Source organism: Mus musculus, chromosome 3 (assembly GCF_000001635.26).
Source record: "Mus musculus strain C57BL/6J chromosome 3, GRCm38.p6 C57BL/6J".
Lineage (NCBI taxonomy): Eukaryota > Metazoa > Chordata > Mammalia > Rodentia > Muridae > Mus > Mus musculus.
This window is the reverse complement of record NC_000069.6, coordinates 130,197,776-130,214,631: the sequence shown is the minus strand read 5'-3', so window position 1 is coordinate 130,214,631 and position 16,856 is coordinate 130,197,776. Positions and strand designations below refer to the sequence as shown.

Genomic DNA, 16,856 nt, shown 5'->3' with positions numbered 1-16,856 from the left:
CCCAAATGTAATCTATTAACCCCTCTGCTAACAGAACTGAAACAATGCAGAATGTTTGGCTCAGGTCAAAGCTCTGGGCCAGTCCTCCTGTGTGCAATCCGAATTGAAACAGCAGATGGCTTCAAATGTGTCAACAGTATTTTCTCAGTAACGCTGGCTAACCAAAAGCGGCATTTTCTCACACTTTCCCTCTAAGATAAACGTATAATTAAGACAAATGCTTATTCTGCATGTACTTTTGCTTTGATAACAATATACATTAAACAGGTGCAATGTCTGAGCGTTCACATCACTGTCACTGTGTGGAACATTTATAACACATATCAGGTCTGGAACACAGTCAGGGTTCTGGGAAAGAGGTGCTGGTGTCACCCTATGCTACCTATCAGTAGAATTTCCTAATCTCACTTTCAGAATGTTAATTTGCCTTTTATCTTAATTTGTCTGCTAAATGACTGCTTAAGACAGGCAAGTAGGGCCCGGTGGTGCTTAATCCCAGCACTAGGGAGGCAGAAGCAAGGTAGATATCTGTGAGTTCGAGGCCAACCTGGTGTACTTAATGAGTTCCAGAATAGACAGACCTATATAAAAGAGAGAGACCAGTCTCAAAAAAGAAAGGGAGGGAGGGAGGGAGGGAAAGAGGGAGGGAGGAAGGGAGGAAGAGAGGGAAAGAGGGAGGGAAGGGAGAGAAAAGAAAGGGAAAAAAGAGGAGGAGTAAAAAATTTCAAGGATGAACATGCTGAAAAAAATCAACCTAAAAATAGAATGAAGAATGTAACAAATTTTACTGGTCTCCTTTTTTTTTTTCCTGGAAATAATAATGCCCAGGGCCTTGTGCATGTCAGTCAAGTTCTGTACCAGCAAGCTCTGGCATATACTTCTAAAACAACAGACACTGCAACTCAGCCCTACCACACAGCCTTTGCCAGTTCCTCACACATATATAATGTTCGTCTCTCCTCAGCTCCTCTGCCTATTGCTACCCATCCTGCCCAGCATCAACACAGCCTCCAGACATCTTTTTTTCTAACAGAATCTTCTCTTCAGGAGTAGCAAGGGATTACATGGCTACATGGTAACATGGTAGCATTCGGGATTGCATGGCTACGTGGTAACATGGTAGCATTACTATTGATGGGATACATGTGCACTTGGCATAATTAGAGAGAAGCTCTAGAATGGAGATGTAGCCCCACGCTCCAGAATCCCCAAGCATTCACAGAGTGGTACTGGACTGCATCCTCCAGAAGGCTCCAGGACAAAGACTTGCCTCCAGAGATTCAGGAGGCAGAAAAGTAATGTAATTCCATTCCAATTAAAAACATATTTTTAAAAAAGAAAAGAAAGTTCAATAGAGGGGCTGGGTGAGATTGCTCAGCAGCTAAGAGCACATACTCTTACAGAGGATCGAAGTCGGGCTCCTAAAAGCCATATTAGTAGACACACACCCCGCTGTATCTCCAGCTTCGGGGGATATTGCACCCGCTTGTGGACGTGTTGGATGCTGTGCTCCTATGTGCACATATCCAAACACAGACACAAGCACATGCACACACAAACCAAATCCATCTTCACCAAGACAAAGTCTAACAAAGCTAAGCACAATGCTGAATGCCTAACAATCCCAGTGGCCCAAGAGGCTGAGGCAAGAGAACTGTTGGAGCCCATTAGTTCAAGACTACCCTAAGCCAGGCAGTGTGACAAGACATCCTACCTGCTAAAACTTAAAAAAAAAAAATCCTCATTAAACCTACTCATCATTTGAATAAAACCTTTCTAACATTACATCAGGGAAAACATTGGTTGGAGAGATGGCTCAGTGGTCAGAGTATGGTTATTCTTGCAGAAGACCCAGGTTCAGGTCCCAGCATCTACAGGGCAGCTCATGACTGTCTGTCACTCCAGACGCAAAGAGTACGACCCCTCTCCTCTGGCCTCCGTGGGTACAAGGCACATACATACATGCATACAAAAAACTCATACATATGAAATAAAAATAAATTAAAACAAAACTTTATCCAAAACAGTTTCCTTTCTTCTCAAACATATTTGTAAAGATCCAGGACTCCAAAAACAAAGCAAAAGTCTCAGAAGTCAGAAAATATCCCAGTTTAAAAAAAAATGTTCAATGTCACTCTTGAAACTAAACAGAATTCTACAATGGGTTTCCAGCACATTAATCTAATGGAAATTTAACTTTTTTCTTTCTCCAATTAGTACAAAGCTGTACTATATACTCTCTTATCAATAATAGCATCAATTAGCCCAAGGGGTTAGTCATTAGATATGACCTTACCTCTAATGACTTGATGTAGCCTACAATATTTTGAGTTAGTTACAACATTCACTTATAAAGATCACTTTCCTAGTAGGAGAAATTACTTGGGAAGAAATATAAAACTTAAAAGTATTGAATTTAGTTTACCATAAAATCTAGACTATAATAAAAATCACTTTTGAAAATCTAGTTTTGGAAGAAAATTATGCATATTTGCAATGGATAAGAAAGAAAACGTGGTACTGAGCAATGTTATTTTCACTGCAGGGAACATTCTAAGTGGGAAGGTTTGGGTTGACTGTAATAATTCCGTGATAATTTAAGCATTTTTCTTTTTTATTTTCCCTTCAGGATATTGTTAGAGAAAGTATTTATGGCCACTTTATCACAGCTCTTATATGTAGTTTATATTGTACATTACTGTATTGTGTGGTTGGATAACGGCGATCATTATCCAATCTTATCAAACACCTTGGTATGGCAGGAGAGGACAGGAGAGAAAGAAGCAAAATCCACATATGAAAAGCTGCAGGTGGCAGAGACTAGGGAGAGCCTGTGCTGTCAGCGCCGGCAAGTACTGCGCATGCTCAGACAATCGCGTGCTTTGCATATAGCCTCTCCGCCCCCAAAGCCCATACCTGGGATATAAACATCCCAGCTGAAAGTGAATTGCCCTTGAGCCTCTGACCTTTTTCCAGATCTGGTCTACTTCCACTCTTTTAAGGATTTTTCTCCCTTAAACCCTCTTCTGTTGCTATCCCTATGTATCCCTGTCAAAAATTCTTGTTCGGGGACACAAGAACCAGGAAATCAGAGCCGATAGCCAAGTTTTTCATCCATGCCTGCAAACAATGTAACAGTTAGACCACCTTCAGGAACGTTACGCAGGTACCGTCCAGGCGGTATCATCAGAGCAGATAAAGCGTTCAGATTGGAGTAGAGTAGGGAAAAGGCTTTTCTGACTTTGTTTTTTTAATCATTTTCAATTAACCTGTATATCCTATGCAAATTAGTGCACTGTTCAGTCTTCAATACAGAAGCTTCCTGAAGTAGAGTATAAAGTACCACAGAGATGCACAGCACACTGAAGCGGTACCCAGAGATGCAAAGAGACTTTGGAATACTCAGAGCTGAAGTGAACCACATTTTTCACACACAATGGGGCTGGTGCAGACTGCTATAGCATCCCCAAGGTCAAGCCTGCCAGAACCCCAGTACAGCAACGAGGGAAGCGGGCACAAAGTCTCCCCTTAGGCAAGAATCTATAAGCAGCAGCTAGAGGAGGGAAAATCTCTTTAAAAATTTTAAATACCAAAATGAAAACGGAGTGAATGGGGCTGGCCAGATGGTTCACCCAGTAAGAGCACTGACTGCTCTTCCAAAGGTCCTGAGTTCAAATCCCAGCAACCACATGGTGGCTCACAACCACCCGTAAGGAGATCTGACACCCTCTTCTGTTGTGTCTGAAGACAGCTACAGAGTACTTATGTATAATAATAAGTAAATCTGGGCTGGAGTGAGAAGGGACTGAGTGAGCGGAGTTGACCAGAGTGAGCAGGGCTGACCAGAGTGAGCAGAGGTCCTAAAAATTCAATTCCCAACAACCACATGAAGGCTCACAACCATCTGTACAGCTACAGTGTACTCACATACATAAAATAAATAAATAAATCTTATAAAAAAGAAAAAGAAAATGGAAGTGAATGAGGACAAAACCATGCCGCCCACACACACCCAATTATATAGTGTGCTAAATTCTACTTTACCCAGCTCAACGTTATACAATCTCCTTTGGTTCTCTCTCTCTCTTCAACCTTCTATTAGTGTTTATTAAAAAGAAGGTTTTTTCTTTTCCTCACTAAAATAAATTAGGTGAATATAGCACTAGATGAATCGCTCCCAAGAGACCAACTCTGTCAATTTCTACTTTGTCCACACAGTAATGTGAAAATCCCATCTACCATCTTGGATTTGCTCTTTAGCACCAGAGGTTTCCTAAGCCTCTGTAATTCATTACATTAAATATTACTGGCTGTCAGTCATGTGCCATGAACGAGGAGGAGAAATTAAACCAGCACCTTTCCAGGGAGTACTTCATATAAAAAACTTCAACCTTCAACACCATACGTATTTTTCATACTGGTGATTTCCTTTTAACTTCAAATTCTAACATGGAGCTTAAGAACCGGAGAGAAAGATTTTTACAGTATTCATGCTCAGACGTTGAAGAAGACGCCCTCAAATCTTTTAAACATTCTAAAAGTATTTTTTTTTCCATTTTTTATTAGGTATTTAACTCATTTACATTTCCAATGCTATACCAAAAGTCCCCCATATCCACCCACCCCCACTCCCCTGCCCACCCACTCCCCCTTTTTGGCCCTGGTATTCCCCTGTACTGGGGCATATAAAGTTTGCAAGTCCAATGGGCCTCTCTTTCCAGTGATGGCCGACTAGGCCATCTTTTGATATATATGCAGCTAGAGTCAAGAGCTCCGGGGTACTGGTTAGCTCATAATGTTGTTCCACCTATAGGGTTGCAGATCCCTTTAGCTCCTTGGCTACTTTCTCTAGCTCCTCCATTGGGAGCCCTATGATCCATCCATTAGCTGACTGTGAGCATCCACTTCTGTGTTTGCTGGGCCCCGTCATAGTCTCACAAGAGACAGCTACATCTGCGTCCTTTCAATAAAATCTTGCTAGTGTATGCAATGGTGTCAGCGTTTGGATGCTGATTATGGGGTGGATCCCTGGCTATGGCAGTCTCTACATGGTCCATCCTTTCATCTCAGCTCCAAACTCCGTCTCTGTAACTCCTTCCATGGGTGTTTTGTTCCCAAATCTAAGGAGGGGCATAGTGTCCACACTTCAGTCTTCATTCTCCTTGAGTTTCATGTGTTTAGCAAATTATATCTTATATCTTGGGTATCCTAGGTTTGGGGCTAATATCCACTTATCAGTGAATACATATTGTGTGAGTTTCTTTGTGAATGTGTTACCTCACTCAGGATGATGCCCTCCAGGTCCATCCATTTGGCTAGGAATTTCATAAATTCATTCTTTTTAATAGCTGAGTAGTACTCCATTGTGTAGATGTACCACATTTTCTGTATCCATTCCTCTGTTGAGGGGCATCTAGATTCTTTCCAGCTTCTGGCTATTATAAATAAGGCTGCTATGAACATAGTGGAGCATGTGTCCTTCTTACCTGTTGGGGCATCTTCTGGATATATGCCCAGGAGAGGTATTGCTGGATCCTCCGGTAGTACTATGTCCAGTTTTCTGAGGAACCGCCAGACTGATTTCCAGAGTGGTTGTACAAGCCTGCACTCCCACCAACAATGGAGGAGTGTTCCTCTTTCTCCACATCCTCGCCAGCATCTGCTGTCACCTGAATTTTTGATCTTAGCCATTCTGACTGGTGTGAGGTGGAATCTCAGGGTTGTTTTGATTTGCATTTCCCTGATGATTAAGGATGTTGAACATTTTTTCAAGTGCTTCTCTGCCATTCGGTATTCCTCAGGTGAGAATTCTTTGTTCAGTTCTGAGCCCCATTTTTTAATGGGGTTATTTGATTTTCTGAAGTCCACCTTCTTGAGTTCTTTATATATGTTGGATATTAGTCCCCTATCTGATTTAGGATAGGTAAAGATCCTTTCCCAATCTGTTGGTGGTCTTTTTGTCTTATTGACGGTGTCTTTTGCCTTGCAGAAACTTTGGAGTTTCATTAGGTCCCATTTGTCGATTCTCGATCTTACAGCACAAGCCATTGCTGTTCTGTTCAGGAATTTTTCCCCTGTGCCCATATCTTCAAGGCTTTTCCCCACTTTCTCCTCTATAAGTTTCAGTGTCTCTGGTTTTATGTGAAGTTCCTTGATCCACTTAGATTTGACCTTAGTACAAGGAGATAAGTATGGATCGATTCGCATTCTTCTACACGATAACAACCAGTTGTGCCAGCACCAATTGTTGAAAATGCTGTCTTTCTTCCACTGGATGGTTTTAGCTCCCTTGTCGAAGATCAAGTGACCATAGGTGTGTGGGTTCATTTCTGGATCTTCAATTCTATTCCATTGGTCTACTTGTCTGTCTCTATACCAGTACCATGCAGTTTTTATTACAATTGCTCTGTAGTAAAGCTTTAGGTCTGGCATGGTGATTCCGCCAGAAGTTCTTTTATCCTTGAGAAGACTTTTTGCTATCCTAGGTTTTTTGTTATTCCAGACAAATTTGCAAATTGCTCCTTCCAATTCGTTGAAGAATTGAGTTGGAATTTTGATGGGGATTGCATTGAATCTGTAGATTGCTTTTGGCAAGATAGCCATTTTTACAATGTTGATCCTGCCAATCCATGAGCATGGGAGATCTTTCCATCTTCTGAGATCTTCTTTAATTTCTTTCTTCAGAGATTTGAAGTTTTTATCATACAGATCTTTCACCTCCTTAGTTAGAGTCACGCCAAGATATTTTATATTATTTGTGACTATTGAGAAGGGTGTTGTTTCCCTAATTTCTTTCTCAGCCTGTTTATTCTTTGTATAGAGAAAGGCCATTGACTTGTTTGAGTTTATTTTATATCCAGCTACTTCACCGAAGCCGTTTATCAGGTTTAGGAGTTCTCTGGTAGAATTTTTAGGGTCACTTATATATACTATCATATCATCTGCAAAAAGTGATATTTTGACTTCCTCTTTTCCAATTTGTATCCCCTTGATCTCCTTTTGTTGTCGAATTGCTCTGGCTAATACTTCAAGTACTATGTTGAAAAGGTAGGGAGAAAGTGGGCAGCCTTGTCTAGTCCCTGATTTTAGTGGGATTGCTTCCAGCTTCTCTCCATTTACTTTGATGTTGGCTACTGGTTTGCTGTAGATTGCTTTTATCATGTTTAGGTATGGGCCTTGAATTCCTGATCTTTCCAAAACTTTTATCATGAATGGGTGTTGGATCTTGTCAAATGCTTTTTCTGCATCTAACGAGATGATCATGTGGTTTTTGTCTTTGAGTTTGTTTATATAATGGATTACATTGATGGATTTTCGTATATTAAACCATCCCTGCATCCCTGGAATAAAACCTACTTGGTCAGGATGGATGATTGCTTTAATGTGTTCTTGGATTCGGTTAGCGAGAATTTTATTGAGGATTTTTGCATCGATATTCATAAGAGAAATTGGTCTGAAGTTCTCTATCTTTGTTGGATCTTTCTGTGGTTTAGGTATCAGAGTAATAGTGGCTTCATAAAATGAGTTGGGTAGAGTACCTTCTACTTCTATTTTGTGAAATAGTTTGTGCAGAATTGGAATTAGATCTTCTTTGAAGGTCTGATAGAACTCTGCACTAAACCCATCTGGTCCTGGGCTTTTTTTGGTTGGGAGACTATTAATAACTGCTTCTATTTCTTTAGGTGATATGGGACTGTTTAGATGGTCAACTTGATCCTGATTCAACTTTGGTACCTGGTATCTGTCCAGAAATTTGTCCATTTCGTCCAGGTTTTCCAGTTTTGTTGAGTATAGCCTTTTGTAGAAGGATCTGATGGTGTTTTGGATTTCTTCAGGATCTGTTGTTATGTCTCCCTTTTCATTTCTGATTTTGTTAATTAGGATTTTGTCCCTGTGCCCTTTAGTGAGTCTAGCTAAGGGTTTATCTATCTTGTTGATTTTCTCAAAGAACCAACTCCTCGTTTGGTTAATTCTTTGAATAGTTCTTCTTGTTTCCACTTGGTTGATTTCACCCCTGAGTTTGATTATTTCCTGCCGTCTACTCCTCTTGGGTGAATTTGCTTCCTTTTTTTCTAGGGCTTTTAGATGTGTTGTCAAGCTGCTAGTATGTGCTGTCTCCCGTTTCTTCTTGGAGGCACTCAGCGCTATGAGTTTCCCTCTTAGAAATGCTTTCATTGTGTCCCATAGGTTTGGGTACGTTGTGGCTTCATTTTCATTAAACTCTAAAAAGTCTTTAATTTCTTTCTTTATTCCTTCCTTGACCAAGGTATCATTGAGAAGAGTGTTATTCAGTTTCCACGTGAATGTTGGCTTTCCATTATTTATGTTGTTATTGAAGATCAGTCTTAGGCCATGGTGGTCTGATAGGATACATGGGACAATTTCAATATTTTTGTATCTATTGAGGCCTGTTTTGTGACCAATTATATGGTCAATTTTGGAGAAGGTCCCGTGAGGTGCTGAGAAGAAGGTATATCCTTTCGTTTTAGGATAAAATGTTCTGTAGATATCTGTCAGGTCCATTTGTTTCATAACTTCTGTTAGTTTCACTGTGTCCCTGTTTAGTTTCTGTTTCCACGATCTGTCCTTTGAAGAAAGTGGTGTGTTGAAGTCTCCCACTATTATTGTGTGAGGTGCAATGTATGCTTTGAGCTTTACTAAAGTGTCTCTAATGAATGTGGCTGCCCTGGCATTTGGTGCGTAGATATTCAGAATTGAGAGTTCCTCTTGGAGGATTTTACCTTTGATGAGTATGAAGTGTCCCTCCTTGTCTTTTTTGATAACTTTGGGTTGGAAGTCGATTTTATCCGATATTAAAATGGCTACTCCAGCTTGTTTCTTCAGTCCATTTGCTTGGAAAATTGTTTTCCAGCCTTTCACTCTGAGGTAGTGTCTGTCTTTTTCCCTGAGATGGGTTTCCTGTAAGCAGCAGAATGTTGGGTCCTGTTTGTGTAGCCAGTCTGTTAGTCTATGTCTTTTTATTGGGGAATTGAGTCCATTGATATTAAGAGATATTAAGGAAAAGTAATTGTTGCTCCCTTTTATTTTTGTTGTTAGAGTAAAAATATGGAACGCTTCACGAATTTGCGTGTCATCCTTGCGCAGGGGCCATGCTAATCTTCTCTGTATCGTTCCAATTTTAGTATATGTGCTGCCGAAGCGAGCACCTAAAAGTATTTTTATTGTAAACATATTTTAATGATTTTTTTTCAACTTGGCACTTGGAATATTTTTGCAAACTTTTGTAAGTTAAGAACCAACATTAGGCATAGTAGTACACTTCCATAATACCAGTCTTCAGAGGTGGAGGCAGGAAGACTCAAGTGTTCAGAGCCAGCCTCAGCGATATAGCAAGGTAGGGACCAACCTGGGGTATGTGAGACCCTGTCTCAAAAAACTCAAAACAAGAATCAAGGTATCAGCTTTCAGATTGGCCTTACAAGGACAACTCTATGGTTAGAACCTACTTTAGAAGTCATGTGATCCAACTCTGTTATTTAATAGACATAAACAAGGAACTATTACAAGAGTAGTAGCTGGGGTTAGCCCAAAATTTTCCACAGTAAAATGTCATTAATACTGGTTATGTTCTCCAACATTTCATAAGGACCTTTGAAAGCAGCATTTTTAATTAAGTGAACACTAAGCAGATGAGATACTCTGGAAGCTAGTCACTCCCAGAAATAACCAATAACTATTGAGATATAAATTATATCTATAGTATTTTCTATAGAGAGCACTATATCATATCCTCACAGATCTTTTAGCTATAGCTGAAAGATCAAAGGGAAAGAAAGCTTATCATTTGAACTTGACATCTGATCAGGTCATAAAGAATGTGGAGGCATCTGCAAGCCAGAGAAAGAGAGCGCAGAACACTCCAGACAGAGGAAACAGAGATAAAAAGCAGGAAGGGGGCAAGTCTCAGGAAATCAGAACTTCCTGTGGCTGAGCACTATTCAGCACTGTGTCCAGCGGAACAGAAAAAGCAGGTTGGGGTCCATCTGGCCTTCTTCCAAAAAGCATAGGAAACAGCACGAGATCTGCATTTTAGAAATGTCCTGGTGTATGTCCTGTAAAGACTCATCAGGGACAGAAGGATAGGAAGGGGCAGACTACATGTCTGCATGAAGCCCATGACAAAGGGGATGAAGATAGTCTACTCCACACCACATATAGTATTCCTTTGTAATCCCCTGTAGCTACAGACTCTCCAATCTACCCTGTGCTTACAAAACTCTCAATTTATACTTAAGGAAAATTAAAATAACTGTCTGGATTACTGTGTAGACGTTTTCCAATAAAAGATAATGAGATCTTTAAATTAAAAATCAATTGTGCAATAAACATATCCTCAATTTTATTAAGTTGGATCCTGATAATTGAACATTTAAATTTAGTTCAGATGAGCTAAAGTGGCAAACAGAGACTTCTAGAGTCGTACTTTAAAGGACCAAACTGGCACTAAACTATGAGCAAATTGAGCTGCCAAATCGTCAATAACAGGCAGAAAATTTATGCAGCCTTAACATTTCTCTGCCACAAGAGAAGATGCAAGTTATTCAAATGCTGCATGTTCCATGGTTAGCACGACTAAATAGGCACACTGTGTTGCTTAGAAGCAACTGGACTTGACCCCATCACTTCCAATAGTAAACCCAAGTGCCAAAGGCCAGCTCTCAGTTGATCAGCTGTTGATCCTAAGGCTAATAATCATTATTTATCAACAGAAAACCCATCCATATAGTTGAAAACAGAAGAAACCATTACCTTTACCTTGTGTTAGCACCGAGACTTGATTTCTTGCACGTCTATAATAATACGAGCCAGATCTGGGGTTGGGATTGTTATAGGATTTAAATGGGATAATTCATGTAAGATCAGTTATGCATGGTAAAAGATGTGGAGATAAGAAAAAACATGCTTTAAGGGGCATTTCTTCTTAATTATCACAAAGCAGAATTACATGACACTCAAGTCTGTCCTTTGACTCTGCATTCATAGCACATGAAGTCAGGAGCTCCCACTTTAAGACTGTATTATGGTGTATTCCTTCATCTGTACATTGTACCATACTCAATCTTTCAAAGTATCTTTTACTTTCCTGTCAATCAAATGTTCTATTTATCCTCTGATTTAAAACACACTCATATTCAAAAGTTCTAAATCTAAATTTTCTAACTCTTCAGTTAAGAACATTCTACTTTGCTGTACACAGATTACTTTCATCTCAAATTTCTAAGCTAAATGCATTAAATGTAGTAAAAAAAACACTGAAGATAAAAATACATGATTTAATATGATCCTAATAAATCAACAGCTACTATTTTAACCTTAAAGTAGTTTGCATAAAGAAAAAGTATTTTTACAAACTAGTTTCGTTATAGAAGTCAGAGTGTTGCCTTTCATATAATGAATGCACATTAAAGGCTCGTCCATCAAATATTTTATATTAACTATCTAGAAAATATACTAAGACATCCCAGAGAAAAGATTGATCCATTTAAAAATGTTAAATACCCAGCCACTTGTCTAAATAACAACAACAACAATAACAAAAAAATAACTAGTACAAGAACTCAGAGAAACAAATAACAACACTCTTTCTAAAGTTAAATTGAAGTTATCCCACAGAAGTTGAGAGCGGGAGTTGAGGAGAAAGATTGAGGGAGCTGGAGGAGTCAGAACATCAAAAGAAGATCTACAGAGTCAACTCACCTGGGCCCATGGCAGCTCACAGAGCCTGAGCCAAAGAGCATGCATGGGCTGGGCCCAGGCCCCACACACTTTTGTAGCAGATGTGCAGCTTGGTCTTCATGCAGGTCCCCTAAGAATTGGAGTGCGGGCTGTCTCTGACTCTGGTGCCTGTCTCTGGATCTTCTTTCCCTAACTGGGATGCCTTGTCTGGCCTCAGTTGAACAGGATGAGATTAGTCCTACTGCTACATGTGCCAAGGTGGGTTGGTAAGCATGGTGGGCTTCCCCTTCTCTGAGGAAAAGGGAAGGGAGTTAAAGTGGAGGGGCTTGTGAGGGTGGAACAAGGAGAGGAGGGAGGGAGTTGTGGTTGGGATGATTGATAGATAGATAGATAGATAGATAGATAGATAGATAGATAGATAGATAGGTAGGAAGGATAAAAGAAAGTTAGGCCTAGTTGCCAGAGGCTAGGGGAGATGAGGGAATGTATAGGTGAACCTAGACAGATCACTACTAAGTTATAATTAAAATACAAAGTTGTGATATGTTGTTGCATAGTAGAGTAACTATAGATCACTGTACTTTTGTTTGTTTGGTTGGTTTTGGTTTTTCGAGACAGGGTTTCTCTGAATAGCCCTGGCTGTCCTGGAACTCACTCTGTAGCCCAGGCTGGCCTCGAACCCAGAAATCTGCCTGCCTCTGCCTCCCAAGTGCTGGGATTAAAGGCGTGTGCCACCACCGCCCGGCCACTGTACTTTTTAAAACCTAAAAGAAAATGTTTGGAAAGCTCTTACCCTAAAGAAATAATAAAGAAGGAGCTAAGCACATTTAAGTTGATTAATGCATTTCCCTAAATGTTGTATGAAATTCTGCTAATATGCATAATTTTATAGTTTTACATATCAGCTAAATAACAAACTTAATTATAAAAAAAATAAAGTTCAATTCTATATGGAACATTCTTGAAAAGACTAAGGGGAAACTAATACATATCTAAACTGAAAATAATTGCTAACCTCAATATGATAAATTAAGTATAACTAATACTTTGACTAGCCCAAGACATAGTTATATGCTTTAAAATCTTCTGATCTAATACATATGTGATTAACTTTACATTATCAGCATATGTTATCCAAAACCACTGGTTATAAATTCTCACAAATAATTAAGACCCAGCAGTATTGGCTGTTGAACTTCCCTTTGATTGTGCTTAAAATTCAAGATTGTTTTTTATAAACAAAGTTAAAAAAAAAAAACAGTGATCTTCTTTATGAATTTACCCAACCCTTTAGTGTCACTCTTTAGAAAAGGACAGTCTGAAACCACTGACAAAGCACGTGGATCCAGCAGCAATGAGGAAATGTCTTGCCAGTGCGTCTATTAAAAAAAAAAAAAAAAAAAGTACTGCTCACTTCCTGAAGGAATAGAGGACTGGATCTATTGTGCATCGTGTATGACCTTGAATGGAGAAAGCCATCTGTCCTTTTCCCCTAATATAGGAACCCCTATGGGCTCTTCTTGTGGACCATTATATTTCTAGTCAACTCTGACACCAAATGGGCTTTGAACTGGCAGCTGTCTGTCACAAAAAAAAAAAAAAAAAAAAAAAAAAAAAAAAAAAATCTCATCACAAGCCTCAAAGTTTTATAAGATTTAGTCTGAGATGACCAGCCATGTCCTAATAAGAAGACTAGTGAGTTGGGGTTAAACAGGGTCACAGATGTGAGTGAGCCATCTTTGTACCGTCTAGTTACATGTAATAGAGAACAATAAACGTGGTCAACCATAGAGTGCACAGAAATGCCTTCGGGAAATACAGAGGACCAAGGAGCAAGTCTGCTTTCACTGAAATGTAAGTCCCCCTTTAATGTCATCAAACATCTTCCAAAAGAGATGTCTTCTTTTTCTATATAGAAATGTTAAAAATGTGAGCGTTTCCACTCAACCCCAAGCAATATTTAAAATAGCACACAATGCTGTGGGTTTTTTTTTTGGGGGGGGGGTTACTATGTAAAATGGTTTAAAAAGCAACTGCTTGGTAGAGTTGCAGTTTGTCTCACCATCAACCTGTTGCCAAAATGACAAGAACTATATCACCTTAGGCAAGATATCACATGACCATCTGCCTGCCTTCCTGTCATCCTTCCTCAAGCATACCTCAACCCAACAGCACTACTCAAGGTTAATCCCAAGCTGTACTGCAACGTTCCCTGCCCCACTCCTCTCTTCCCTGCCTACTACATTCCCAGGACTTACATTCTCCATCACTAGTTCTCATCCTCACATGATAAGCCTTCAAGAACAAAGATTATGTCTTTCCTTTTTGTGCAACAGCCACAGGTTCTGAAACGTACAAGGTGACAAATTGAGGGTGTGGTTCTTACAACGCTGGGGTGCATTGTGGGTTAAATCTTCTGAGGGTGAGGGAACGTCACCTTGAAGAAGTCAATGAACGGATCTCCAAGAGAGTAGGGGTGGGAGAAGGAAATTTTCAAAGACTAAGCCGTATATTATTTTCATGGTAGAAGTTAGTAAGTATGGGCGGTCTCTGCAGAAATTGATCTATAGTAATCATTACTGAATTCTCAGTTTGGTGACCCCACTACATCAAAAGAAAGCCATTTAAAAAGAATATTGTTTTTAAGTGTAGAGACCCTCTTATTTTAGCTAGATTTGTTCCCTGTTACCATCGACTCCTGGACCAACACTATCCTCCACAGTAGAAATGACCCACACTGCTCAGGAAAGCAACCACCTTTGCTGCTGCTGCTGCTGCTGCTCCTCCTCCTCCTCCTCCTCCTCCTCCTCTACCACTGCCACTGCCGCTGCCGCTGCCGCCTCCTCCGCTGCCATCTCTAGACTCTTGTCTTTTCAAGCCATTCCCATCCATCCTGCTCATTTTTGTGCAAGAGAAGTTAGATTGTTTTCTTGGTTCCTCCTCTAGAACTACTCTAGTTTGCCAATATGTCTTTTAAAACCAAAGAAAATACCATATTTATGACTCCGACTTTGGAGCGCACACTAGAAATAGCAGCTACTGTGTTCCAGGAGCAATTCATTACTCAGTCTGCATTGGTAACGACTTTTCTTTCTAACCATGTTTCAGAAAAGGATAAGCGGGTTGGGAAAACTGTTTTCTCAATGAACAATGTATTTAACTTGACAGGAACTCATGGGTAAAGGCCATCAACAAGCATGCATTCATAACAAGATTGTCTTAAACGACTAAGCTAACAAGTAGTCACTTCACGGAAGTAATCTGGCTGAAGAACAGAACCTTAGCCAAGGCAGGGGTGGGGGCGGTGATGATCTTAACCAAATCTTTAGGTGTGAAACCAATGTTTTTCTTTCTTTCTTTCTTTTTTCTTTTTTTTCAAGACAAGGTTTCTCTGTGTAGCCCTGGTTGTCCTGGAACTCACTCTGTAGACCAGGCTGGCCTCGAACTCAGAAATTCGCCTGCCTCTGCCTCCCAAGTGCTGGAATTAAAGGCGTGCGCCTCCATGAAACCATTTTTTTTTTAATTTCCTCTTCTGAGACCATCTATGGACTACACAACTCTCACAACAATGCCCCAAGGAAACTTGTATTTCCCTTCACCTCAACCAACAATGGTCTTTGTTGAAGGCCATGAGAAATGTCACAATGGTAAACACCTTGGGAACCACTGGGAGGACAAACAGCATTCCTCTCTGTCTGCCTCTGATTTCATTGACCGATATGTGGAATTTTGGCCTAGCATCTCATTATTGTTATTCTGTGGCTTTCTTTTTTTTTTCTGCTTGTTTGTTTTGTTTTCTTTTTTATTAGATATTTTCTTTATATACATTTCAAATGCTATCCCAAAAGTTCCCTATACCCTCCCCCCCCCACCCTGCTTCCCTACCCACCCACTCCTGCTTCTTGGCCCTGGCATTCCCCTGTACTGGGGCAAGTTTGGAGCTAAGATGAAAGGATGGACTATCCAGAGACTACCCCACCTTGGGATCCATCCCATAATCAGCCACCAAACCCAGACACTATTGCATATGCCAGAAAGATTTTGCTGAAGGGACCCTGTTATAGCTGTCTCGTATGATGCTGTGGCTTTCTGTGAATACTATTTTTCGCCTTTAGAAGTCAAATATTCACTGTGTTGTTGTTTTGGTTTGGTTTGGTTTGGTTTGGTTTGTTTATAACAAAGGAGCTAAATGAACACAGCAGCCTGGGCCACCTCTATGCAGCAGCCCCATAACAGGCTCTGATCTCCATCGTTCCAGACCCGGTATAACTACCAGCCAGACAGCCAGCATGAACATAACTTAGAAAACACACAATGACTGCATCCTGTCTAGCGTTCGCATTTTCTATAGGCTGAAATCATATACTGAAATAAGGGAACCTTGGCAGCCTCAGAGATAATTTCTAGCCTTAAGCTATTAATTTTATTGAACAGCGTCCTCTATTTCCTGGGGGAAATGTCTTATATATTTTTCCTGTAAAACACTTATCCCTAGCGTTCAAGCGCATTTTACCAACTTCTACGGTATTATGAAGAACTAAATAATGCTATTAAATATATGAGAAGTAGATTTCTTTTGAAAATGTATAATATGCTACTAAGATTTTAGGGCTGACTAGTCGGGAGAAACTTCCCTCCATTAAGAATGTAGTTACAATAAGGATATCCCCCCCCCCATAGAGCTGTCTAGTTTCCCTTAATATTTATGAAGAATTTGAGAACTTAAACATGACATTAATTTTCCCTAAATGAGGACTAATCTTGACCAAAAAAATAAAAATATTAAACATCTTACATTTTCCTAATACAACAAAAAATACCACAAACTATGCTGCTTATAGAATTAAATTTTCAAAGATTCCAGAGGCTTACGGCCTGCCTTGTAAGTTCCCTCATCCTCAAGGGCCCCCCCTTATATGAGGGGAGAAGGTATTTCCCTCAGGCCTCTTCCATGAGAGCACGAAGCCTCAGTCAAGAGAATTCTGCCTTCTTGCTCAGCCACTTCTAAGATCCCCAACTCTTAATGCCAATGCCCTGGAGGTTAGGGGTCAGCTATGACTCCAGCATGGTAGAAACACTCATTCCATAACAGGAAGTAAGGCAGCATGCCCCTTCCTTATAACTGATTCGCAATCCTATTTCAATTCAGTGTCAGCCAT

General features: G+C 40.1%; 1 protein-coding gene and 1 non-coding gene across 34 annotated transcripts in view; both read right to left on the bottom strand.

Moving 5' to 3' along the window:
• Col25a1 (collagen, type XXV, alpha 1) overlaps positions 1-16,856 on the bottom strand; it is a 419,527-nt gene that overhangs the window by 385,253 nt on the left and 17,418 nt on the right. The window lies entirely within an intron of this gene.
• Gm22682 lies at positions 9,061-9,167 on the bottom strand. Its single transcript, XR_003954845.1, has one exon. It is a non-coding gene; the product is annotated as a U6 spliceosomal RNA (small nuclear RNA).